The sequence below is a fragment of the Vulpes lagopus genome, chromosome 3 (genome assembly GCF_018345385.1).
Source record: "Vulpes lagopus strain Blue_001 chromosome 3, ASM1834538v1, whole genome shotgun sequence".
Lineage (NCBI taxonomy): Eukaryota > Metazoa > Chordata > Mammalia > Carnivora > Canidae > Vulpes > Vulpes lagopus.
Window position 1 is genome coordinate 84444890 of NC_054826.1, and position 26588 is coordinate 84471477.

Here is a 26588-nt window from a genome sequence, read left to right on the forward strand (position 1 = left end):
ACATTAGTCCAGTACAACACCAAGGATTGAGCAAACAGACTCACATGATTATAATAGAACATAGACCAATCTATTTAAAAAGATAAGGACAGAAGCCCCAGCTTGCCAGCAGGACAGTGTCAGGACATCTCATGAGGAGCCCTTTAGTAGTTCTTACTGCAGTTTCTATGGCATCCAGGAGTTATTTAATTCCCAAGTGGCAGCATGGTTCAAGGAGGTGAGATCTTTATTGGGAGGGGCAGGGTCCATCTTGGTGCAAAAGACCTCTGCCCACAGAAGTAGTATCTCTTCAAAATAGCTTCCAGGTCCCCCACAGGGATATGTCACTTTAAAAAGTCATCAAAACTGGAGAAAGCCCAAAGTATAGTGTCTATATTAGGTATCTGAAGTTCATTCATAGCTGCTTCCAGTCCCTAAGTAATTTACCAATCGGTGGACAGTTTTACCGTAAGCAATGTTGCCTGACAATATAGTTGACATACACTGTCTTATCTGGTTTCCAGGGTGTATGAGGTAGGCAGAATAATGGGTTCCTAAAGATGCTCATGTCCTAATCCCCAGAACCCATAGATATGTTATGTAATACGACAAGGAGGAATTAGGATAGCAGATGGAATTAAGGCTGCTAATCAGTTGACTTTAAAATAAGGAGGTTAGGGGTGCCTGGATGGCTCAGTCAGATGGCACCTGCCTTTGGCTCAGGTCATGATCCCGAGGTTCCAGGATCAAGCCCCATGTCAGGTTCCCTGCTCAGTGGAGAGTCTGCTTCTTTCTCTACCCTTCTCTCCACTCATGCTCTCTCTCTTGTTCTCTCTCAAATAAATAAATAAAACCTTTAAAAATAAAATAAAATAGGAAGGTTACCATGGATTATCTGAGAGGGCCTAATGTAATCACCAAGGGTCCTTATAAGAGAAGGAGGGAGGCAGGAGAGTCAGTGTCGGAGTCTGAGATTTTAAGATGCTACATTGCTAGCCAGCTTTGAAGATGGAAGAGGGCCGTGTCTCAAGGAATGTATGCAGCCTGGAGGTTGGGAAAGGAAAAGAAAATAGGTTTCCCGGGGATCCCTGGGTGGCGCAGTGGTTTGGCGCCTGCCTTTGGCCCAGGGCGCGATCCTGGAGACCCAGGATCGAATCCCACGTCAGGCTCCCGGTGCATGGAGCCTGCTTCTCCCTCCGCCTGTGTCTCTGCCTCTCTCTCTCTCTGTGACTATCATAAATAAATAAAAATTAAAAAAAAAATAGGTTTCCCTTCAGAAAGAAACACAATTCCGCCAACACCTTAATTTTAGCCCAATGAGACCCTTTTCAGATTTCGGACTTCCAGAACTGTGGTAATTTGTTACAGCTGCAGTGCAGGGTAACAGATACAGGTGGTTAACAAGGCTGGGTTCTCAGTGGGGGAAGCGGCCTGCGACCCTTTCACTCACACCTGATTGATAGCAGGCCCCTCCCTCTGTCCTCCAGCCTCCCTTCTGGCCCTCTCCAACTATGTTAGTCTGTTCTGGCTGCCATAACAAAGTACCACAAACTTAGCGGTTTAGGCAACAGATACTTATTTTCTTATAGTTTGAGAGGCCACAAGTCCAAGGTCAAAGTGTCGGCAGGTTGGTTTCTTCTGAGGTGTCTCTCCTTGGCTTACAGATGGTCGTCTTCTTGCTGTGTCCTCACATGGTCTTCCCTCTTTGTGTGTCTGTGTCCTAATCTCCAGTCCCATTAGAATAGGGCCCATCCGCATGACCCCATTAATTACCTCTTTAAAGACCCAGTCTCCAAACAGGGTCACATTCTGTGACATTCTGAATTTGGTGGGGGACACAGTTCAGCCCATAACACTCTGCCCTCTGGATCCCTAGAATTCATGTCTTCCTTACATTGAAAAGTAAATTCCCCCTCGTCCCAACAGCCCCAAAGTCTTAATCTTATTCCAGTACTACATCTAAATCCAAAAATCTCATATAAATCAAGTGAGGGTGAGATGTGAGGTATCATTTTAACCTGAGGCAAAAGCTCTACTCTAGCTGGGAACCTGTGAAATTAAACAAGTTATCTGTTTCCAAAACACAATGGTGGCTCAGGACAGACTTTTTCATGCCGAAAGGGAGAAACCAGAAAGAAGTGGTCACAAGTCCCAAGTGAGTGCTTTGAAAGACAGGGTAGTGCTATATAGACTATGTCAATCTCATTTTGATGTGACATTATTTCAACAGAAAAGCTATTTTTACAAGGTGGGAAGTGTCTGTCAGAGAAAAATGACACATTTGAATTTTCCATGTAACTTTTAATTGAAAAAAGGACAAATGCTGTCATATTTCAGTTCCTAGCATTATTCAAGAATAATGAATTTTCTATAAACATTCTTTAGCAAGCCCCTAATTTGCACGATCCTGGAGAATTAATCTTTTAAAGAAATAACATTATTTTGTTCCTAAGTAACAGGATTTGACTTTACATCGTGTGTGTGTGCATGGATGAATTTATTTTCCATCTCATTTGCTTCCTACCAGATTCTTAGTAGTATGATCACATAAGCTTCCTCTGTCATCTTTGGCTCCATCACAATTCTTTCACCTCTAGCGACCTGTTATTCGTCTTGGTCAAGATTGCTATTTGCAAACAAGCTCCTAAACATCAAAGGAAGATTGTTAGTAAATTGCAGCTCTTGGAAAATCTGTAACACACTGCTGACTTTCCTGAACCTGGGGAAGAGCTGACTTTGAAAGTAGCTCCCAGGAGGACCCAGAGCCTGTCAAGTACCCAGGTGTGAGGAGCTGCCAGACTGCTGGGGAAGGAATTACCAGAGGCAGGTGAGAGCCCCACATGGCAAAGGTACCCAGGGAAATTGGTGAAAAGAATAAGGAGTGATACTTTCTGCAGGTTGATGCTGGGACCTCCATAAAGCTGCAGGCCTGCCGTCACTTCTCTTGTCTCTCTCTTGCTCAGGACACTACTTTTCTTTCCCACCGTCCCAACCTTCTCCTGCAAACTTCTCAACTTCTTTTTTTTAAAAAATACTTTATTTTTCAAAGCAGTTTTGGTTTCACAGCAAAACTGAGCAGAAAATACAGAGATTTCCCAAACCCCTCCCCTCTACACACATGCATGGCATCCCTCTAGCAGAATCCCCCACCAGGGTGGGACGTTTGTAACAATCAGTGAACCTGCACTGACATACCATTACCACCCAGAGCCCAGAGTTTACATTGAGGCTCACTCGGGTACTATACAATCTATGGATTTGGACAAATGTATGACAGATCCAACCATCGTTACAGTGTCCTACAGAATAGGTTCACTGCTTTTAAACTCCTCTGAGGATCAGGCATACTTATACCTGCCATGGCACAGTTCTGAAGCTTAAATGAGAAAATGTGAGTGAAGGGTCTAGAAGACTTTCTGACACAGTGTGGCGGGCCCTCGGTAAGTGGCAATTATCAATACGACAGAGGCACACGGGGGCAGGCCGTGCCAGGGGTCTTGTAATACGGACCGTCTGCTCTCCCCAGGACTTCGTCAGGAACGGCAAGCCTTCCGTGTGTGTAATCATGTAAGGGAGAGGGGCACCTGGAGGCTCAGTTGGTTTAGCATCTGCCTTCGGCTCGGGTCAGGATCTCAGGGTCCTGGGATCAAGCCCTGTTAGGCTTCTCCCTCTCCTTCTTCTGCACGCGCTCTCGGTCTCTCAAAAAAATGATGAAATCTTAAAAAATACATACATACACATGTAAGGGAAAAGGCTAGACCACCTGGAGTAGAGTGAAACCTGACAAAAATCAAGCACAAGCCCATGAGAGATGCTGTCACTCTTTATTCAAGAAATATGAGTTCTCTTGTGAGACTGTTTCCAGGTGATCCTCAAGATCATTGGCGCCTTAAAGGTCAGATACACACCTTGAGAGCACAGTAGGGACTTGATTTTGCTGTGGAGGACCGCAGACCGTGGTCAGTCCAGATCAGCAGACAGATGCCATGGCTGGCAGCAGAGGAGATGCCCCATCAGTGGCAGGGCAGCCAGAGCCAGGCATTTTGCTTATCCTGGGAATTCTGGTGAGAGCACAGGCACAGGGTTTGTACGCGGGTCAGCGCAGCCTGAGATGCCAGTTCGAGGCCCAGTGGATCTGCCTGTCACAAACGGGGGCCACCCCCGGGTGCCTGGGTGGCTCAGTGGTTGAGCATCTGCCTTTGCCATAGGTCGATCCCGGGATTCTGGGATCAAGTCCCACATTGGGCTACCCGTGGGGAGCCTGCGTCTCCATCTGCCTATGTCTTGGCCTCTCTCTGTGTCTCTCATGAATCAGTAAATAAAATCTTTAAAAACAAAAACAAACAAACAAAACAAGAGCCACTCTGAGTGGTGTGGGTGCAGGAGAGGAGCTGGGAACTGCTGTTACCACCAGTCATCCACTGCTCTGTGGATGGGAAGCCTTTGTCAACCACCACTCAGGAAGCAGCCGTCCTGGGGACTGATGCTCATACCTTCCTCCCTCGGGTAGGCACTGCAGGACTCAAAAGTGGCTTCCAACTTACCACTGTTTATACGTCTAGCATAATTATGGCTTTCTTCTAATTGCTTTCAAAGTGGTGATGCACAAATTAATCCTTGGCTCACCAAAAGAGCACAAACTGACAGGAAAGCTGCATTCTGGGACTGTGTCCCATGAGAGTTTAGAAGAACCCCTGAGATGACACCTGGTGGACCATAAGCAAAGAAAGGATCAGCAGGCTGTGTTCTTCCAGCTGGAGAATACTTCACAGGGCAGGGCAGGACTTAACGTTTCATACTTCTCATCTTTGTGCAAAGATGAAGCACCTCTACTGTAGAACAAGCTGCCAGAACTAAATTCAAGAATCCTCTTTCAAGTCAAGCAGGAGCAGTCAGGATGCTCCAACACTCGTTCTGGAGATGAAAAGAGGTTGTTTTGTTTTGTTTCAGAGAGGAAGGGTGGATGAGAAGCCAGGAGATTTGCTTCTGATCCCATTTCTATTTTTGATTACTTGTCTGATTGTGAGCAAGTTTTGGTTTCTGCATTTCAGGGTGTCCCTTTGTGACATTCTGTCATCCTCTCGCCCCAAAAAGATTAGAGTCCAGTATAATGCATCAGGTGGCAACAAAACCAATGAGATGACTTAGCAAATTCATAAAATATGAGACACTGTCCCCTGACTTCCTGAGATAACAACCTAATGGCTTGATTGTGATGAAAAAAAAAAAAAAAAACCAGAGAAAAATAGTAATAGAGTTTTCATACTAGTTTAGGAGAATTTATGACCAAATGGCTCCTCTGATAGTTGTCTTCAAAAGAGGAAGGCAGGCTGACCTTGCAGGCCATCACCCACCAACACTGCTAATCGTCTGTTACATACATTAACAGATTTCTCCAGGGTGTTTATTCACACTTTGCAGACAGATTGATTTGTGTTGCTCAAGTGAGCTATGCATGGAGGAGAATTTTTTTTAGCACCAGTGGGGAAAAAAAATATGACACATTAAATAAGCCTGAAAGTGATCTGGTCATTTTCCAGGAAAAAAGATGCAGGGTCTCATGTTGAGTTTTTCTTTACCATGTTGGCAGCCTGCTGGTGACCCCCTGCAAAGTAGTTGTTCTGGTTGAACTGTCCCTAAGTGGTACAGGTGGTAGTGGGGAGTGGCAGGGCCCAGGCTGGAGGCAGAGAGAAGTTCTACCTTTCCCAGTAGTCAAGGAGGCCATGGGCCACAGGATCCATTTAACTGGCCCAACCGATGTCAGCTGTGCCCCGTCTCAACATGTAGTATCTGAGGTGGTGATACTCCTACTGTGCCATACGGCTGGACCATGGTGGGAGATCTCGGGAAATCTCTGAGCAAAACAGTCTTCGGGAAAGCTGGCTCTGGCCAGAAGTTAGCTAGTTGTTGGGAAGAGGCACCTAAGAAAGAAGAAGTCTTATCAAGATACTAAGGCTTTAAGAAGCAAGAAAAATGTACCCGTAGTCCAGCTCATCTACAAAGTCTCTGTAAGATGCAGAGATAAGTATCCAAATCTGAGATGCAGACAAAATGAAGCTCTGGTCCAAAGAAATGCAGGGAGAGGGCGGCAGAGGTCCTACCAATCGCTAATCAGTCACCACTTTGCCAGGGAGGCTAAGGGACCAACAGCCAGTCTTAGGCTTGTTCTCTACACCTACGCAGGGAAGACCTGTCCTCTGGAAATTCTCTACCCAGTGTCCTGTGGAAGGAGCAAGGCTGCTTAGGAATTCTTCCTGCCCTGAAGCCCGCAGCTGATACAGAGAGGCAATGCGGAAAAAGGTAGAGAGCAGCAAAAAAATTTACAGTGTTTTAGAAAATCTACTACATTTGTGAATGAACCACAGAGGACTCAAAATGGAAAGGATTTCACAGACTAGGGCTCCAATGGTTTTAAAGCATAAAGGTCCCTTCTAAAATTAAAAAAAAAAAAAAAAAAAGCAGCCTCCCTGTGGCAGTACTTTTGATATAGACTCAGAAGATAAAGAGTGATATAAAAAATTCAGTAATACACTTACATTCATTTTATCTTCCTGAGCCCAAAGATGTGTATGCACACTTGAAAACTAGCAGTAGACAAGTACGTGACGTTCCATGTTCAGTCTCTACAGTGTTCCTGGGCTGGACCTGGATTCAGAGGCTTCTGGCAGATGTTCTGAGCTATCACCCAGAGGCAGCTAAAGACTGGGGGAAGGGACATGACGCAACCCCCTCTAAACAGCCAGCTATTGGGGGAGAATCTGGCATCCCCACACTGCCAGGGGATCTCTCTCTGGGGGACCCTGAATGAGGCTCTTTCCTTTCCGTGAGTAGGTGAGCCCAGGGTAGGGTGAGGACAAACTGGCTCTCTCGGCAGTGAGAGAATGTCCTGCTGTACTGGTCTGTGCTAGCTTTCTCTCCCTGCTGCCTTGTATCCTATCCTTCCCAGCCAGCCAGAGGCATCCACATTGCCTTGGGGGAACTAGGATTATTAAAGCAGGAATAGAAAGGCAAAGAGGTACTTTGCTTTTTTCTTTCAAAGTAGGTTGTGAAAGCCCTCCTTGGGAACATGTTTTGGATGCCAGAGCTTTTATATGAAGAAGGCTTGTAGAAAGGGAGGACCCCAAAGGCACCTAGAAAGAAAACAGAGAAAGTCCTGGATTCACCTGTCCCTAGGACACCTGTGTTGGGAGAGGTGGGGTGAGTGGCACAGAATAACCTGGGAGCCTGGGGGACCCAAATGGAAGAAGAGCAGTTTGCGCTGAGAAGCAGGCCTGCCTTCATCACACTGGGAGCCCATGCTTGCTGGAAACTTGCGGCCACTCAGGGTCACATCATCCATGCTGAGGCCATGTTCTCTGGGGGCCTCCTGCCAGCAGATTTGCATAGCACCGTGGGTCCTCTGCAGGATGCCTACCTGTGCCCTGAGATATGGGTGAGCCTCATCCAAACTACCCCCCAGGACGTTCTCATGTTAAAGGCCCAGGGATCTCAGATACTCCCTCCAGCAGGTGGGCCCCAGCCACGTGGTGGTACGCAGACACCCCAGCATCTTCTTCCTGTACTTGGGAAGAGTACATATGACCTGGAATCTGGAACCCTATTGCCCTGTAAGGGCATCTGGGGCCATATTCCCCCCTAAGAGGCAACAGAATGCAACTGACAATGTGGGGGAGCCCCAAGTTCCTGTCCTGGCTCTGCTGTGCACTTTACCAAATTATACCTGAGACTTAGTTTCTCAGTTAAGAATGCAGATAAAAATTCAGGTCTCCTAGCATTTCCGAAAAGATCAAGTGGACAGGTTACGTGAGTTCTTTTGGTTAAAGTATAAGATGCTAATCAAATGTTAGCTATTGCTCCTTTGATATTCTAAGAAGTGCCCGTAAAATACTTGAAATATAAATTCAGCAGACATATCTTGAGTAGTGGTGTCGGGTAATGCTTACTGTGCTTAATATTTTAAAAAAATAGAATAATCTTGAAACACCATCTTAAAATTCTTCTGACTACTTATTTTAGTCAAAGATTGAAGGATGAGAATCTTTATATTAAAGAATTCCTAATATAAAGAATTGTTTATATTAAAGAACAGAAATGAATAAACAGAAGTTTGAGATAGAAACAGATGTCTGGAGACAGAAGAATCTAATATGCATAAGGTTGCTGCGCTTACAGATGACCTGGCCAGACCCTTTAAAACCATGTGATGATGGAGAAAGGCAGCACTTTGCATCAGCACGTAGCTCAGTCCATGCTTGGTGTCAGGTGGAACTGGGTAAGCAGGGACGAGGAGCTGACCTCATCTCCAGTGTTGGGGTTGGGGGGACACTCACAGTCGGCATGGACGTGAGCAGATCCCCCTAGAAAGGAGCTCCAGCAATGAAATGGAGGCCACCCTCCACTCAACCAAGAGGGTCCAAGGATCCAGCTCCTGTCTGCCCGCCTTGTGGGGTTCATATTCTGATGCTCCCGGTCTCCCAACAATCTCTCAGGCAGGACACAAGAAAGAGCCGACAAGTGTAGGATCTGGAGCCAAAAGGCAGAATTTGGAAGGCTCCAGCTGCTCCTTGCTCCCTATGCAGCCTTTGGGCAAACCCTCAGCCTCTTGTTTTCTTCAGTGGTAAAACAGGAAGAGTTTGTATTAGCTTCTTATTGCTGCTGCAATATATTATAACACACTTAGGGTTTCAAAGCCACAAATTTGTTATTTGAGAGAGAGGGGCCTAATGGCGGAAGAGTAGGGGTCCTCAACTCACCTGGTCCCAAAAGCTTACCTAGGTAACTTTCTTTCTTTTTTTTTTTTTAAAAGATTTATTTATTTATTTATGATAGACATAGAGAGAGAGAGAGAGGCAGAGACACAGGCAGAGGGAGAAGCAGGCTCCATGCACCGGGAGCCCGACGTGGGATTCGATCCCGGATCTCCAGGATCGCGCCCTGGGCCAAAGGCAGGCGCCAAACCGCTGCGCCACCCAGGGATCCCCCTAGGTAACTTTCAAAGCATCCTGAACACCTACAAATTTGACCGGAGACTTAAAGAGAAAACAGCTGGAATGCTACAGAGAAAAGTTTTCACTTCTAACAAGGTAGGAAGGCAATAAATAAATAAATAAATAAGAATAAAGTGGGGGAGAAGCACCACAAGGAGCCAGGCAGCGAAAGCCCCCAGGGCAGGAAAGCCCAGCCTTGGAGAAGCGAGAACTTTAAAAATCCGCACTGGAGTTTTCCTGGACAGAAAAGTGCTTAGCAGGGAAACTGGGCAGAATCGCAGGAGGGGCAGTGAAGCCTCCAGATTCCCAGAGTCACGATAAGAGGAGGGGCGCCGGGGTGTGGGGGGGAAGAGAAGCTCACCACAAACCGCAGTCTGATATCGGTAAAGGCCTGGAGCACTGCAGCCCTGGGACATTTGGGAAAAGCCAGTCAGTCAGGCGGGCTGGCTCTGGATGGGGGCGGCTGCACCCATTCCTTTTGGGGGAGGCGGTCCCCGGGGAATATGGGTCTAGAGGCACAGGGCCCCGGATCCCAGGGTACCCGAGCAGACAAAGCCAGCGATCCTGCGTTCCCCCGGGGACAGGTGGAAGCCGGGAGGGCACAGGACACCGAGAACTCTCCCCCAGGCTGTGCAGACCAGTACACCTGCACCTGTCCTGGGAGCATCTAGGCCAGTGCAGACTGGGAGACTGCAGTTAGTTACTTGTGGGGAGCTCGGCTCCAGAGCTGGAAATCTGGCCACTGCCATTGTCGTTTTTCTTCCTTCTTTCATCTCGTGCCTGGGAGGGGCGGGGTCACCAAGGGGGTAAACAGGGGTAAACAGGGGTAAACAGCCTCCACTGACCCCAGGACCCGGCAGGGGGCGGACCAGCTCCCCCAGGCACACACACCTGAGAATCAGGGCAGCAGGCCCACCCACAGAACTGCTAGAAGGACAAAGGAAGAGCAAGTTCTTGACCAAGCAGCGCTGGAAAGTTCCAGGACTGAGGGAAAATAGTATATAGACCTAGAGAGTCCTTTGTTTTCTTTTTTTTTTTTCTTTTTCCATTAGGACTTGTTTTTATATCAGACTAAAAATTTCCAGTATCTTTTCTCTTTTCCCACCTTAACCACAATATTTTACCAGCTCTTCATTTTAAAGTTTTTCCTTTTTGACTTTCATATTTCTACAATTACATGTCTTAGATATATTTTTCACTTCTGGATTCTCTTCAATGTATTCAGTTTAATTTTGGTAGATATACAAGATGTGCATATTTTTTTGTTTTTTTTCTGCCTCGTTTTGTTTTACAATAGTGGAAGTTAGTACCTTCTAAAACATGACCAACATACACCCAGAACCAAGTGGAATATCATGCTGTTCATTCTCTGAGATTATATTCTTCCTTCCCATTTTGCTTCCCTCTTTTATCTTATTTATGTTTTTGTGGTCAATGTTGGGCCTTTCTAGAAGTATTGCTGGTTTATATAAGTTTGGGATTGAGCATCATCTAACATACAGAACAAAATACACTCAGAACCAAGAGGATCATCCTCTAGGACCCCTCAGGTAGACTACAGTCTCTCTCCACTACCACTTCCTCACCATCACCATCCCTTTTTTCTTTTCTTTTTCCTCTTTTCTTTACTTTTTTCCTTTCTTTTTCTTCTTGTTTTTGGCTTTTTATTTTTACTACTTTGTTTTAAAATTTGATTTTCACTTTAGTGTCCTTTTATTTTGTTCTGTTCTTTTTCTTTTATTTTCTGGTCTCTGACCTCTTCAGAATCATCTATGGTGTATTTTACTTAGGTTGTGGTTGATATTTTTGACTCAGTCTGCTCATACTCTGCACTGGACAAAATGACTAAAAGGAAGAATTCACCACAAAAGAAAGAACCGGAAACAGTACTCTGTGCCACAGAGTTACAGAATTTGGAATTAAATATGATGTCAGAAATTCAATTCAGAAGTACAATTATAAAGCTACTGATGGCTCTGGAAAAAGGTGTAAAGGACTCTAGAGACTTCTGCAGAATTGAGATCTAATCAGGCCGAAATTAAAAATAGATTAAATGAGATGCAATCCAAACTGGATGTCCTAACTGCTAGGGTTAATGAGGCAGAAGAGAGAGCGAGTGACAGAAGACAAGTTGATAGTAAGGAAGGAAGTTGAAGAAAAAAGAGAAAAATAATTAAGAGCCCACGAGGAAAGGCTTAGGGAAATAAATGATAGCTTGAGAAGAAAGAGTATACACCTAATTTGGATTCCAGAAGAGGCTGAGAGAGAGAGAGGACCACAAAGTATATTTGAACAAATCATATCTGAGAACTCCCCAAATCTGAGGAAGGAAACAGGCATTCAGATCCAAGAGATAGAGAGGACGCCCCTCCCCAAATCAATAAAAACCATTCAACACCTCGACATTTGATAGTGAAACTTCCACAATTCAAAGATAAAGAGAAAATTCTTAAAGCAGCATGAGACAAGAGATTCTTAACTTATTTGGGGAGAAATATCAGACTAACAGTAGACCTCTCCACTGAGAGGGCTGGCCAGAAACGGCTGGCATGATATATACAGGGTATTAGATGAGAAGAACATGCAGCCAAGAAAACTTTATCCAGCAAGGCTGTTGTTCAGAATAGAAGGAGAGAGAAAGAGCTTCCAGGATAGGCAGAAACTGAAAGAATATGTGACCACCAAACTGGCTCTGCAAGAAATATTAAGGGAAACCCTGTAAAAGAAAGAGGGAGCCCAAAGAAACAATCCAGAAAAACAGGGACTGAATAGGTAATACAATGACATTAAATTCATATCTTTCAATAGTTATTCTGAACGTGAATGGGCTAAATGATCCCATCAAAAGACGCAGGGTATCGGACTGGATAAAAAAAAAAAAAAGCAAGACCCATCTATATGCTGTTACAAGAGACTCATTTTGGACCTAAGGATACCTCCAGCCTGAAAATAAAGGGGTGGAGAAACATTTACCATTCAAATGGTCCTCAAAAGAAAGCTGGGGTAGCAATCCTCATTTCAGATAAAGTGTGTACCAAAGACTGTAGTAAGAGATGAAGAAGGGCACTATCTCATACCTAAAGGGTCTATCCAACAAGCAGACCTAACAAACATGAATATTTATGGCCCTAATGTGGGAGCTGCCAAGTATATCAATCAATTAACAAAGTAAAGAAATACTTAGATAATAATACACTAATAGTAGGAGACTTCAACACAGCACTTTCTGCAAATGACAGATCTTCTAAGCAGAACATCACCAAAGAAACAAGGGCCTTAAATGATACACTGGACCAAAGAGATTTCACGGATATATACAAAACTTTCCATCCAAACATAAATACACATTCTTCTCAAGTGCACATGGAACTTTCTACAGATTAGACCACATACTGGGTCACAAATCATGTCTCAACCAATACCAAAAGATTGGGATTGTCCCCTCCATATTTTCAGACCACAATGCTTTGAAACTAGAACTCAATCACAAGAAGAAACTTGGAAGAAACTCAAACACATGGAGAGTAAAGAGCATCCTACTAAAAGATGAATGGGTTAACTAGGAAATTAGAGATTTTATTAAAAAGAGTCATGGAAATGAATGAAAAGGAAGATAAACTATACAAAATCTTTGGGATACAATAAAAGCAGTCCTAAGAGGGAAATACATCACAATACAAGCATCCCTCAAAAAATAAAAAAACCCTCAAATACACAAGATAACCTCCTACCTAAAGGAATTGGAGAAAGAACAGGAAGTAAAGCCTACACCAAGCAAAAGAAGAGAGATAATAAAGATTCAAGCAGAACTCAATGAAATAGAGACCAAAAGAACTGTAGAACATTTCAACAAAACCAAGGGTTGGTTCTTTGAAAGAATTAATAAGATACATAACCCCTAGCCAGCCTTATTAAAAAGAGACAAGACTCAAATTAATAAAATCACAAATGAAGGAGGAGAGATCACAACAATACCAAGAAAGTACAAGCGAGTTTAAAAATGTATTATGAGCAGCTATATGTCAACAAATTAGGCAATCTAGAAGAAATGGATGCATTTCTGGAAAACCACAAACTACCAAAACTGGAACAGGAAGAAATACAAAACCTGAACAGGCCAAGAGCCAGCAAAGAAATTGAAGTAGTCATGAAAAACCTCCCAAGACACAAAAGTCCAGGGCCAGAGGGCTTCCCAGGAGAATTCTATCAAACGTTTAAAGAAGAAATAATACCTAGTCTACTAAAGCTGTTTCGAAGGATAGAAAGGGACAGAATACTTCCAAGCTCATTTTATGAGGCTGGCATTATCTTGATTACAAAATCAGACAAAAACCCCACCAAAAAAGAGAATTATTAACCAATATCCCTGATGAACTCAGATGCAAAAATTCTCAACAAGATACTAGCCAAAAGGATCCAACAATACATTAAGAAGATTATTCACCATGACCAAGTGGGTTTTATCCCCAGGATGCAAGGGTGGTTCAACACTCGTAAAACAATCAACGTGATAGATTACATCAATAAGAGAAAAAACAAGAACCATATGATCCTCTCAATAGATGCAGAGAAAGCGTTTCACAAAATACAGCATCCATTCCTGATTGAAACTCTTCGAAGTGTAGGGATAGAGGGAACATTCCTCAATATCTTAAAAGCCATTTATGAAAAGCCCACAGAGAATATCATTCTCAATGGGGAAAAACAGAGCTTTTCTCCTAAGATCAGGAACACGACAGGGGTGTCCACTCTCACCAGTGTCAATCATCATAGTACTAGAAGTCCTAGCCTCAGCAATCAGACAATGAAAAGAAATAAAAGGCAGTCAAATTGTCAGAGAAGTCAAACTCTCTCTCTTCGCAGATGACATGATACTGTATATAGAAAACCCCAAAGGACTCCACCACAAGATTGCTAGAACTCATACAGCAATTCAGCAATGTGGCAGGATACAAAATCAACGCACAGAAATCAGTAGCATTTCTATACACTAACAAGGAGACTGAAGAAATTAAGGAGTCAATCCCATTTACAATGCACCCAAAACCATAAGGTCCCTAGGAATAAATCTAACCAAAGAGGTAAAGGATCTATACCCTAAACACTACAGAACAGATCTGAAAGAAATTAAGGAAGACACGAGATGGAAAAACACTCCATGCTCATGGATTGGAAGAATAAATATGGTGAAAATGTCTATGCTACCCAGGGCAATGTACACGTTCAAAACAATCCCTATCAAAATACCATGGACTTTCTTCACAGAGTTGGAACAGATAATCTTAAGATTTGTATGGAATCAGAAAAGACCCTAAATAGCCAGAGAAATATTGAAAATCAATGCTGGAGGCATCACCATGCCAGATTTCAAGCTGTATTACAAAGCTGTGATCATCAAGACAGTAGCGTACTGGCACAAACACAGACACATAGATCAATGGAACAGAATAGAGAGAACCCAGAAATGGGCCCTCAACTTTATGGTCAACTAATATTCAACAAAGCAGGAGAGAATATCCACTGGAAAAAGAACAGTCTCTTCAATGAATGGTATTGGGAAAATTGGACAGCCACGTGCAGAAGAATGAAACTGGACCATTCTCTTACACCAGACACAAAGATAAACTCAAAATGGTTGAAAGATCTAAATGTGAGACAGGAATCCATCAAAATCTTAGAGGAGAACACAAGCAATAAGTTTTTTGAACTTGGCTGCAGTAACTTCCTGCAGGATACATCTAGGAAGGCAAGGGAAACAAAAGCAAAAATGAACTATTGGGACTTAATCAGAATAAAAAGCTTCTGCACAGCGAAATAAACAGTCAACAAGACTAAAAGACAACTTAAAGAATGGGAGAAGATATTTGCAAATGACATATCAGATTAAGGGCTAGTATCCAAGATCTATAAAGAACTGATTAAACTCAACACCCAAGAAAAAAAATCTAATCATGACAAGGGCAGATGACATGAACAGAAATTTCACCAAAGAAGACATACACATGGCCAAGAGGCACATGAGAAAATGTTCTGTGTCACTCATCAGGGAAATACAAATCAAATCCACAATGAGATACCACCTCACACCAGTGAGAATGGTGAAAATTAACAAAGACAGGGATGCTTGGGTGGCTCAGCAGTTGAACGTCTGCCTTCGGCTCAGGTCTTAATCCTAGGGTCCTGGGATTGAGTCCCACATGGGGCTCCCCACAGGGAGCCTGCTTCTCCCTCTGCTTGTGTCTGCCTTCTCTCTGTGTCTCTCATGAATAAATAAATAAAATATTTAAAGAAAAGGAACAAAACAGGAAACAACACATGTTGGAAGGGGGAACCCTCTTGCATGGTTGGTGGGAATGTGAACTGGTGCAGCCACTCTGGAAAACAGTGTGGAGGTTCGTCAAGAAGTTAAAAATAGAGCTACCCTATGATCCAGCAATTGCACTACTGGGTATTTACCCCAAAGATACAGATACAGTGAAATGCCGGGATACCTGCACCCCAATGTTCATAGCAGCAATGTCCACAATAGCCAAACTATTGTGGAAGGAGCCTCGGTGTCCTTTGACAGATGAAGATGTGGTCTATATATACAATGGAATATTACTCAGCCATCAGAAATACCATTTGCTTCGACTTGAATGGAACTGGAGGTATTATGCTGAGCGAAGTAAGTCTATCGGAGAAGGACAATCATCATATGGTTTCACCCATATGGGGATTATAAAAAATAGCGAAAGGGATTATAAGGGAAAGGAGGGGAACTGAGTGGGAAAAATTAGAGAGGGAGACAAACCACGAGACACTCCTAACTCTGGGAAACGAACAGAGGATTGTAGAAGGGGAGGTGGGCGGGGGTTGGGGTGACAGGCACTGAGGAGGGCACTTGATGGAATGAGCCATGGGTGTTATACTATATGTTGGCAAACTGAACTTCAATAAAAACAAATTTTAAAAAATTGTTGAGAGTTCTGGTATCACAAAGTACACAGCATCAGTAGGGCTGCCGGAATTTCTTGGGAGAGTCTGTTTCTCTGCCTTTTCCAGCTTCTGGTGGTGGCTGGCCCTCTTTGCTTACAGCTGCTCCTCCATCTTGGAAGTCAGCAGACAGGCATTGTCCAATCCCTCGGACACTCCTCCTTTTATAAGCACTTTTGTGATTACATTGGGCCCATCAAATAATCCAGGATACTTTCCCCACCTCAAGAGTTTTAATCACATCTGAAAAATCTATTTTGCTGTGTAAGATAACACATGCTCAGGTTCCACTGTGGCCATCTTTGGGGCGAGGTGGTGCCCATTATGTTTCCTACAACCATAGCTGTCAAGGAATAAATACTTATGAATATATTTATTTTTTTAAGTAGGCTCAGTTTTTAAGAGCCCAGTGTGAGACTTGAACTCATGACTCTGAGATCAAAAGATCTGAGCTGAGATGAAGACTTGGCTGTTGCTGTGACTGAGCCACCCTGGCACCCGCCAAGGAATATATACTTAATCTCATATTAGGCTCTTAGAGCCTAGCTTGTAGTAAACACTCAATAAATGTTAGCTATTATTATTATTTGCTTAAACAAAAGCTTTCAGCCTTGAAAGTCTTCAGCATTCACTAGCTGTGACCATCCCTTTCATCTGGCCAAGCCCCAAGGCCTGCTTCTGGAAGCTTTTCCTGACCTAGACTGGGTTTGGTGTCCTGTGTTTAGGTTCTGAATTCTGTGTTGTGTGATAATCATCCGTCTCCGTCACTAGCGTGGAAGTTCCTCATGATCTGGAATCTCCTTTTCCTCATCTCTGGGTACCTGCCTGCTGACATAATAGCATTTGCCATTCTCATCTATGACTAATGGTCCTTCCTGTCTCGCAGCCAACAAGGGTGAATGTTGGTTCATGCGCCTGCGGGGTGCCTGGAGCTGTTATGACCCGCCAAAGGTGAGCTGTGGGATGGGGGATGGGGGGGGAACTGTATTTTGGGGTAATTATGCTCTACACAGAGGCAGTTCTTCAGGGAGAATAGCTGGCTTCCCCATCGGTGAAGCTGTCTTGTGAAAAGCAGGGGAAGACAGATCCACGTGCTCAGCCTGGAAAGGAGCTCTTGCTCTTACAGGTGTCTCAGCCTTGTGGTGTCTGTGGGGAGTCACTGTTTCACAGTTTCAAGGGAGAGAGGTGGGAGAGGCTGGCATAGGAAATGGTCTGGGAACTCTTGGGTAGTTTCGGGTTTTTCAGGCGCACAGAAAGACGACCCACAGGAATCATCTGCTTCAGTGGCTTATGAAACTCAAAAAACACAGATTCCCTGGTCCTAGCTCAGAACGGTGGAGTCAGAACATCCAGAGGTAAGGTGGTATTTCTGAAAACTACCCAAAGTCATTCCGCTCTGCAGCCAGGTTTGGGAACCACAGACAGATCTGTTCTGAATTTTACAGAGAGACTGTGCTACCCATAAATGATTCCTAAAGCAGGTGTATAAAAATGGAAGGCACAGCCAGTGGCCACCCATCACTAGGCAAGCTTACTTTTCACCTGCCAGGCCACAGAGCGAGAGTCCATGAAGGAGTTCTTATGGAGCCGTGTCTTCCAGCCTACCCATGCCCACAGTGGAGTGGCCCCGAGGGTGGCTCCCTTTTCTATTAGCCCCAGATCTTTAAGCTTGCGGGTCTCTGATCTGGCCTCTCAGTGGCATCCTCTGGAGGGCTCTGGGTGACTCAAATGCCTTTGGATTAGGCTCACTCCCTATTGCCTCCACTTGGTGTCTCAGGAGCCACTTGGCTCATTGGTCCAGTGGCTGGATTGGTGGGGCATCCACAAAGCAGGGAGATGGTGGTGCTGTGTGTTATTTTGCTATGAGTCTTCCTCTGCCTTGAGTTAGAAGACCAAATGCTCCTTTTGGGAAATGTAGCTTCTGCGTATGCTGGGAGGTGGTGGAGGCTGTCAAAGGAGGCAGCTGGGCACAAAACATCTGGGGGCCCAGCACATTTTCATCTCACTCCATTTTCGCTGCCTCTGTAAATGTGAGACAAGCCCATTTTATTTCTTCATCTTGGATCCCTACACTGAGTCCTTCTAAAGCAGCTTATGTAAAATCTGTAATAGCCTGTCCCTGGAACTCCACATCTTCCTTCCTCGTTTCATTTTTCTCCCAAGCACTCGCCACATGTTAAGGTGCTGTTTTATTAATTTACTTCATGAAATTGCTTTTGTTTTCAGGCTTATTAGTACTGGCCTGCTCTCTCTCCTCGAATGTGAAACAGTGAATTCTGTGAGGGCAGAATTTGTTGGCCCTGCCACCGCCTGCTCCTTGTCCCCTCACATGAAGAGAGTACAGGGAGGAGAAGCCCCCAGAGTGGAGAAAGTGAGAAGACAGAAAACCCCACAACAGGGCACATTTCACAGCTAACAGGGGTCCAAGGATGAGGCAGGGCAGGAAGATCCCAGGGAGTCCAGTGTGGTGGTGGTGGGGGGTGTGCCCTGGGCCAATGTGTGGGCCACATCTGGGAGTTGCCATGGTGACTGTGAAGCATGGCCAGGGCTCAGTCCCTCAGCCTCAGGCCACTAGAGCTTGGGGGTAGGTAAAGGGTGACGAGGTTTGGGAAAAAAACAAAAACTCATCCTTGGATAGATATGCTCTCACCAAAGGCTAATAAATGTAATCCCTGCCATCCATGTGCAGGGAGAGATAGTTGGACGGCTTCAGATCAAATTCATAAATGTTAGGGGGACAGATAAATCATAAACAACAGCGAGAGCTGCAATTGCTTGAATACAGAAAGAATGAGTCATCCAGCAGAGCGTGGTGGTGGCAGGCTTGCTGTGGCCTCCCAGAGACTAGCGCCCCGGCAGCCTCAGGCGCTGCTGTGCAGGCCCGTCCCTTCTAAGGGACTTTGACACAAGAAAACCTGCATCAGAAAGAGGATGCATTTTACACGAGCAGTTTTGTTTTGCCCTGAACTTCTCATCTGTTCTTTGAAGCCTCAGACCCTCTCTCCATCCCCCCTGACCAGGCTGACCCACTATAAGGTCCACAGGGTCTCAGGCGGCCCCCTGTTCCACCAGTGTGGGGGGGGCACCTCCCCACCTGCCAGGTCCTACACCCTCTCCCCGCCTGCTCCTCCACTTCCATTCACTAAACGGGGTTGTGCTGTCTTCACTGTCCAGGCCCAAACTGGCCGCCCGGGCACCAGCCTCTCCCTCCCCGCATTCATCCCAGAACAGACTCTTGCATAGGTCACTAGAGAGTCTTCATAATTGGGCTCGGGACCACCTGTTCCTCCCTCCCCAGTGCACGCTCCTAACTCCGAGCCTTAGCATGGCCTGGTCCCTCTGCCTGGAAAGCCCTCGCTCACTTGTGTGGCTTGGAAAATCTTGCTCAACTTTCTGGGGCTGCAGCTGTCAGGCCCTTCCTGCACCCCACAGCTCTCAGGAAGAACAAATGTTATCACTACTCCCGCAGCATTTAAAACTCAGCTGTCAGGGCGTTAATCCAGGGACAGGCAAGTTGTTTTCCCGCTCATATCCCCCCTAGATTACGAGTACTCTGAAGGCCTTATTCAGCTTTAAACTGTTAGTGCCTGAAACACCTGGTCACGTGTTCATTATTTGAATGTCTTAGAAATAGGTGGCTTACAGGCAATCTCTTAGGAACTTATCTACTGCTTTCAGCAATACCCCCCCCACATTGGGAAAGTCCTCCCATAGTGTCCGGCAATGAAGATGGCTTGCAGCAGTAACATGAGGGAAAACCAGAGAAAGGCAGATAACCTGTGAAGGCTGGTCCTTGTGTGGATCAGAGCTCTGTGATGATAAGTCCCATGACAAAGAAAATTTCTGTTTAGTAAAAATGTGCCTGGGTTCAAGCCAATGATCGACTCAGTTCTGACACTATTACTATAGCAATTTCTAGCACAAAGAGAGGGTCTGGAGAGAAACTGGGGAGCTGGGAGGAATCAGACCGTCAGGGGCATGGTAAACCTGGGGTATGAGGGCTGGTACCCCTGGTGCAGGATCTGCAGGGCTTGGTCCACCTCTCCATAGCCGTCCTGAGATTGAGGGGACCCAGCACAGCAGTGGCTGTGGGCAACTCACTGCAGTGCAGAAAGAGCAAGCACAGAAAGATTGGCAGGAAAGAGCCCAATTCTACAAGATCAACCAAGGAGGGGAACAAGCGCTGAAACACCAAACTCCGACTGGAAGGGTGATGAAGTAAAGCTATTCCAAATAGGGACAGGGTATCAGGGTGGTAGGTCCATTGTGGGGTCCACCCACCCGGGTACTCAGATAATCTGGGTGAGCAGAAGGCTCTGGTGACCTCATCCCTGGCTAGATATAACGTAACTGAAGAAGAGGGTATGTGATGCTGATGAAGGCCAATTTATGTATTGATACCTTACCTTCTTCCAGAAAAAAATTCGGTGGCTGACATCACTGCCAGTCTTCCTTTGTTGCTTTCCTTAAGGTTCAATGCTGTCAGAGTCTCCACTCAGGTTCTACCAACAGCCCCTCTCGGCTACACTCCACAGCCACCACTGCCCTTCAGAGTTCTGGAGCTTCACTGTGTCTTTACATCCTTGTGACACCTGCTTCCCCCTTTACCTGACATCAAACATACACTCCTACACTTATGTAATCTGCCTCCTCAGCCAGGATGCAGCCTTCTCATGCACGAGGTCCCACAGGCTTCAGGGGTAAATGAGCATCTACAGGCCACTGGAGCCCCATGGCTGTATGAATGAAGTTAGCAGGGGCACAGGGAAAGCAAAATTTTCCCAAAATTAATGAACAGAAACTAAAGAGGGACTACTCATGCTGGTTTAGCATAACATAGGCTTTGGGCTCTGGACTTCACTAAAGAAAGGTCCTGCTGGAAATTTTGTAAGGGGTTCAGAATATACCACCCCCAAATATACTACCTTGGCATAAGGATTATTTTGCTGCTGATTTTGCAGGTAAGAAACAGTGGACACAGGAGGAACTCCAGCCTTGCCCTCTCTGCCAAGACACAGTTCTTTTCCCTCCATCTCCCATTACAGGAAGAAGAAAACCTCCACTAGCACTGGATAAAGATGGGCCTGTCTGCACAAACAAATCTTAATAACTCTTATCTTCCATAAGTTGTCCCCTTATATCTATCTTCACACAATTTACTGCCCCTAAGAGCTCAAATCCCTTTTTGTTTCTCTTGTCACCTTCCTACAACTTATTTCCCTTTGTTAAGAAGCATATAATAAGCTTTGGAGCCTAACTGCTTCTTCAAGATTTCTCTTCTTTCCTGTGCAGCTCCTCTGTTCTGTGCATGTCTAATACACTTTTTCTATTAATTTGGCTCTTTGCTTCTGTTAATCTCTCCTGTTGTCACTTTAATTCACAGGCTCCAGTCACTAAACCAAAGGTGGTAGGGGAAAAGCTTTCTGCCTTCTCTATAGTTTCTACCAAGGGCATACATAGCAGGTACTCCAAAGCAACAGGACAAGGCCAATGCATCCCCAAACCAGGACAGAAAAACACTTCAGAGGACAATATCAATTCTCAGGTGTGCCTGGGCCCTCAAACAGATAAGGAGAGATGGAAAGGTAGGGACCACTATGATACATCTTAGAGAAAGGAGGTCCTTGGGAGCAAAGACTCAGTCTGCGGTGGAGGGAAGGGGTGTCCTGGACTGCCAGCACTTCCCAACAATCGTGGATACTGGGAGGAGGAAATGGTTTTCTGAAGGTGTCTCAGTGATTTGATTCTGTACATATAAAAGTGGGCTCTGCTGCTTGACTTGGAAAGCACACCTTGCCCTATGGGGAGTGTGCAGCGGGGTGTAGTCAGTCAGCACATGCAGGCCGCCCCAGCCTATACGCTGCCATACCTCTGTCCTCTCTGCCGTCAACACCCCAGTGCACCAGAATGAGGAACCACCACCCCCTGTCCGCCATCCTTGCCTCTGCCCCTCCAACAGGGGTCAGAACCTGAGTCACAGAGCTGGCCAGGCCATCAATGAGAATAGCCTGCTCCCAGCAGACTGCCTTCAACCATCTCCGTTGCTCTGCTTTCAAATCCCCTTTCGATATTCCCTTGCTCTTTCCTTTCTGTTTCAAATTCCATTTCTCCTACTTGGACTTTCATACTTGTACAGTGTTTTTGGCAAAGATCTCTCAATTTTACATATTCGTGTGATAAAAAACCAGAAGCAAATACAGTAGAATTTGGGAAGTAGGTCTACAGAGGCATATATATTTTTTTCATATTAACACTTTTTGCTGTGGTTGTAAAGATGTTCTTTTTTTTTTTTTTTAAGATTTTATTTATTTGAGAGAGAGAGACAGAGAGAGCGTGCACACAAGTGCATACAAGCCAGGGGAAGGGAGAGGGAGGAGTGGGCTCCCCAGTGAGCAGGAAGCTTGATGTAGGACTTGATTCCAGGACTCTAGGATCATGACCTGAGCTGAAGGTAGGTAGACGCTTAACGGATTGAGCCACCTAGGTGCCCCTGTAAAGATGTTCTAATAAGAATTTTTAAAGCAACTTAAAATTTTTCCCTTTTACCTACTGCTATCTCCCCGGCCCTCTTCCTTTGGTGGTGACCCTGAGCAGGGGGTGGAACGGGAGCTGCCAGAGTTGCAAATTAGACATGGATGCCAGGTGGAAACGGGCACTGAGAAAAGCAGACAGCACAGGTGGTACAGATTAGTGGACCCAAGGCTGTTGCTCCACGTTATGCAACTGACTGTCAGCTGAGGGCCCGGGAGGAATGCTTAAGGCATTTTTTCTATCTCCTCTTCCTCAGCCTCTCAGCACACCTCCCGTTAGAGAGCGCCAACCCACCACCCAGGGTGAAATGGGTTGAGAAATCTGATAGGGGAAGAAATCCGGGCTTTTCTGGATGGAGTGCATGGACAGTCTCAGTTGCTCCCCCTTTGCATTTGTATATGGTTTTCCTTGGTGAGTTAAAAAAGAGTCACCACTACCCACCAAGTATCTTGCCAGAACACTCCTGGACAGTTGTTTTTTGTTTTTGCTAAAGCGAAGTTTTGTGGGTATAGTGCGAGAATTAAATGAGGTCATCCATGTGACTCAGGGACTTGAAGCCTGGTTCTCCTCCCTCCACCCCACTGCCTGCTAACCTGGGCTCCCTCCAAGGTCTGGCCCTCTGAGATTGGGCCATTGGTGACTTGCTTGAAGATACCCAGCAATCTTAGGGCTTGAGGTGCCAGTGGCTTCTCCACAGCCACATAGATGTCCTCACTTCTCCTGGGACACTGGAGCCCACACCACGAGCACCATACCTTCAACACAGTCGCACTCCCACATCTGCACAAGACCTGCCATTTTGTCTGCTGGGTTCTACTAGGAAAACTGATTGCACACCACCTGCTTTTTGACTTAACAAAAGCTCCTTGACAATTAAAGTGATTTGGAATGCTCCAACTAGCTTACTGAAGTGATCTCCTCCTAAGTACCCATTGTTTCCTGTGGTGATTTTTATTTTCAGCAGTTATTTCTTGCCTCCACTTCCTTCCATAAATGGAAATTTCATTTGCATTTTTTCACTTCTAATTTATTTAAGATATTTGGTTTATTCTTCACACGGTTGTAAAGAATTGGTTAAAATACTAGTCATATTATGCTAATTTCTATACCATAATTGGTCTCCCTGTTTTTCTTTGCTGACACGTAGCGTTTCTGATTTTCAGTTAAAATACCCTTGCTGGCTATTGTTAAAAGGATATTTTTTGTAGTGCTTTTGGTGTATTAAAGAAGTTAACCTGTAGTTCCTGGCTTCAGAAAATTGAACCAATAGTCTCTTCTACCTGTATAATAAGTCTCTATGCTTGCCCCCGTCTATCATATTTATTTACCAATGAAAGGAGGAAATCTGTGAGATTACAGAATAGTACATGCTCATAAAGGTACTATCTTAAAGACATTGTTTTAATATTCTATGACTAAAAAAAAGGCAATCTGGGCAGCCCAGGTGGCTCAGTGCTTTAGCGCCTGCCTTCAGCCCAGGGCCTGATCCTGGGGACCGGGGATGAGTCCCTGTAGGGAGCCCGCTTCTCCCTCTGCCTGTGTCTCTGTCTCTCTCTCTCATGAATAAATAAAATCTTAAAAAAAAAAAAAAAGGCAATCTAAGACACATTGCTTTATTAGCTATTCTCCCCTTTTCTAGTAGAACAAAACTGAGTCAAGGTAAGAATAATGTGATGGTGAGATGTGGCTATAAATAAATGAGAATGACTTGTGTTGCAGCCTTCTGTCTTTTCTGAGCCATTTGGCTGTCTTTCTTAGGAAGCAGTCGTTTGTGTGGTGGTAGTGGGGAGAGGCGGCATTATACCCAACCACTCATACAGTCCAAGCTGGACCTCCTGAGGCAGTTACGGGGCACTTGCTTCCCTAGGGACCAGAGGGATGACAGTGCCCAAGTTCCCACCTGATGTTCCACCATTTCAAACAATGTGCTGAGATATGGGGGTTCTGGAGACCGTCTCTTTTGCTTTAAAAACCATAAAATGAACACGTTAAAAGCTTTTTCTTCGTTTCTCCACTGTCCACCTGCATGAGAAATGTCAAAGGCAACTGCCTAACTAATCATGGGACTCCTGGGAATGACCCTTTTGTTGTGCTATTTCTCAGCTAGCCAGACAACTCCTGCAGTTTCCCTTTGGGCAATTTTATTTTAAGGAGGCTGAGGGTTGGTGGTAGAGGAGCAAACAGGAAGACCATTGTCTTAAATAGTTATCTCGGCTTAATAACCCCATAGTGAGGCTAATCATTCATTAACTAGCAAAGCCTCACAATAAACCCTTGTATTTACATTAACACCTACTATTTACTAAGCGCTATATCCGTCTTTATCAAGACTGATAACTGAGCCAACTCCATGCTTTGAAAATAATTCATTGTTTACATCTTGTTTCTCAAGACTGGAAAAGGGTTTCTGTCGAACTCTCAGTTGTTTCCACAGTAGCTTCTTGCAAGGAACAGGGCCAGACTGGATGGCGGTGTGCCTCCCTTCCCCCAAAGCATGCAAAATTAGGAAAAGGATTCCCTGGGGAATCAAGAAGCCAGCCACAGGCCCAGGTCTGCTGCTGCTTTCAGGCATTCACCACTGAATTCTCCCTTCCCACGGTGGGGCGGAAGCCTCCCAGTGAGGACTCATAAGCAGACAGACAAGGACTGACACGCTTTCATGGGCAACACTGCGCAGCCCCGGAGGCCTTCTGCTCCGACTGGAACGACAGGCCCCGGGCCGGCCTTTCACAGCCCTGCGAGGGACGGAGGGAGCCGAGGGCCGGCCGCGCTGGGGAGCCGGCGGGGGCAGACCCGGCGTCCGCGGTCCACTTTATCGCTTGATCAAACTTTGACATTTCGGATTTCCGAACACCCCAGCCCAAGACACACGAAAATAAGCAAATCCTCTCCAGTTCAGAAGTCTTCTCCCGCCACGCCTCTGCCCCAGCCCCACTGACCCTCCCGCTATTATTTCTAAGGCAATTAAAGGACCAGCCCCGGCAGGGCTCCCCGGGCCGCGGCCAGCGCAGCCCGTTTCAGCACCAGGCTCGGGGACAGACGCCAGAGGCAGGAGGGGACCGAACCCTCGCCAGGGCGTCTCCCGCCGCCGCCAGGACTGCTCGGAGGCGGGGTCCGGGGGCTTCCTCGGGCACCTGGGGCACCGGCGCGGAACCCCCTCACGGGACCGCCCGGCCAGTCTCCTCCCCCGGGGCCCTCGCCCGGGGCCCGGGAGCCCGGAGGTCCGGAGACCGCGGCCGCTGCGGGCGCCCCCAGCGCTCCGGTGCCTGCCCGGGCCGCGCTCGGGCTGCCGGGGGCCGCGCGCAGGGCAGTGGGTTCGCGGGGCCGCTCACCTGCCTGCGCCCCGCGCCCCGCGCCCCGCGCCCCGCGCCGACGCCCACCTCGCCGGCCGGGGCCGGGGTCTCGGTTTCGCGGGCTCCGTGGCGGCGGGACGACAGGCGCCGAGCCGCGTCGGCAGGTGCAGGCACTTCCCCGCACGAGCTGCCCTGCGGTGGCTCCGCCCGCCCCCGCCGGCTCTCGGGGCCCGGCCGCCCGCGGGGCGCCCACTTACCCGGGGCGGGGCGCGCGGGCTTTGTCTCCGACGTGGTGCCCGTGGGGGCGGCCAGACCGCGCGGCAGCGCTCCCGGCGGGGCGGGCGGGCGGGGGGCTCGGGCTCGGGCTCGGGCTCCGGCTCCGCCGCTCGGCGCTCACCGGCTCGCGGGGGAAAGGCGCGCCCCGCCCCGCCCCCGGGGTCTCCGGGCCGCGTCAGCAGCTCCGCCCGGGCCGGGGAAGGACGACGCGGGGCGGGGGAGCCGGGGGAGCCGGGGAGCCGGGGAGCCCGGACCCGAGGTAACTGGGGCGTTCGCAGCCCCCGGTGCGGGGCTCCGAGAGCGCTGCGGGCCCGGCGCTGAGCGGCCCCCGCGCCCCGCGCCCCGCGCCCCGCGCCGCCCTCCTCCACGTTGGCCGCGCCCACTCGGCGCCGGGGTCTCGCCCGCCGCCCGGGAGGGGCCGGGAAATCCCGCCCGCCGCCGCCGACGTCACTGCTGCGTCACGGGGGCTCCCGCGCCAGGGCTCCGCGCCCCCCGGCGCCCCCCCGCGCCCCCGCCCCCGCCCCGCGCCCCCGGCGGGCCCCCCCAC

General features: G+C 47.0%; 1 protein-coding gene across 1 annotated transcript in view; it reads right to left on the bottom strand.

Annotated features, from left to right (window-relative positions):
• The window catches only part of GNG4 (G protein subunit gamma 4), a 77165-nt gene extending 50780 nt beyond the window's left edge, over positions 1–26385 (bottom strand). The window contains exon 1 of the mRNA XM_041746864.1: positions 26023–26385. The gene's annotated coding sequence lies outside the window, so the exon portion shown is untranslated. The remainder of the gene's footprint in view (positions 1–26022) is intronic.
• Positions 26386–26588: the final 203 nt, after the last annotated feature.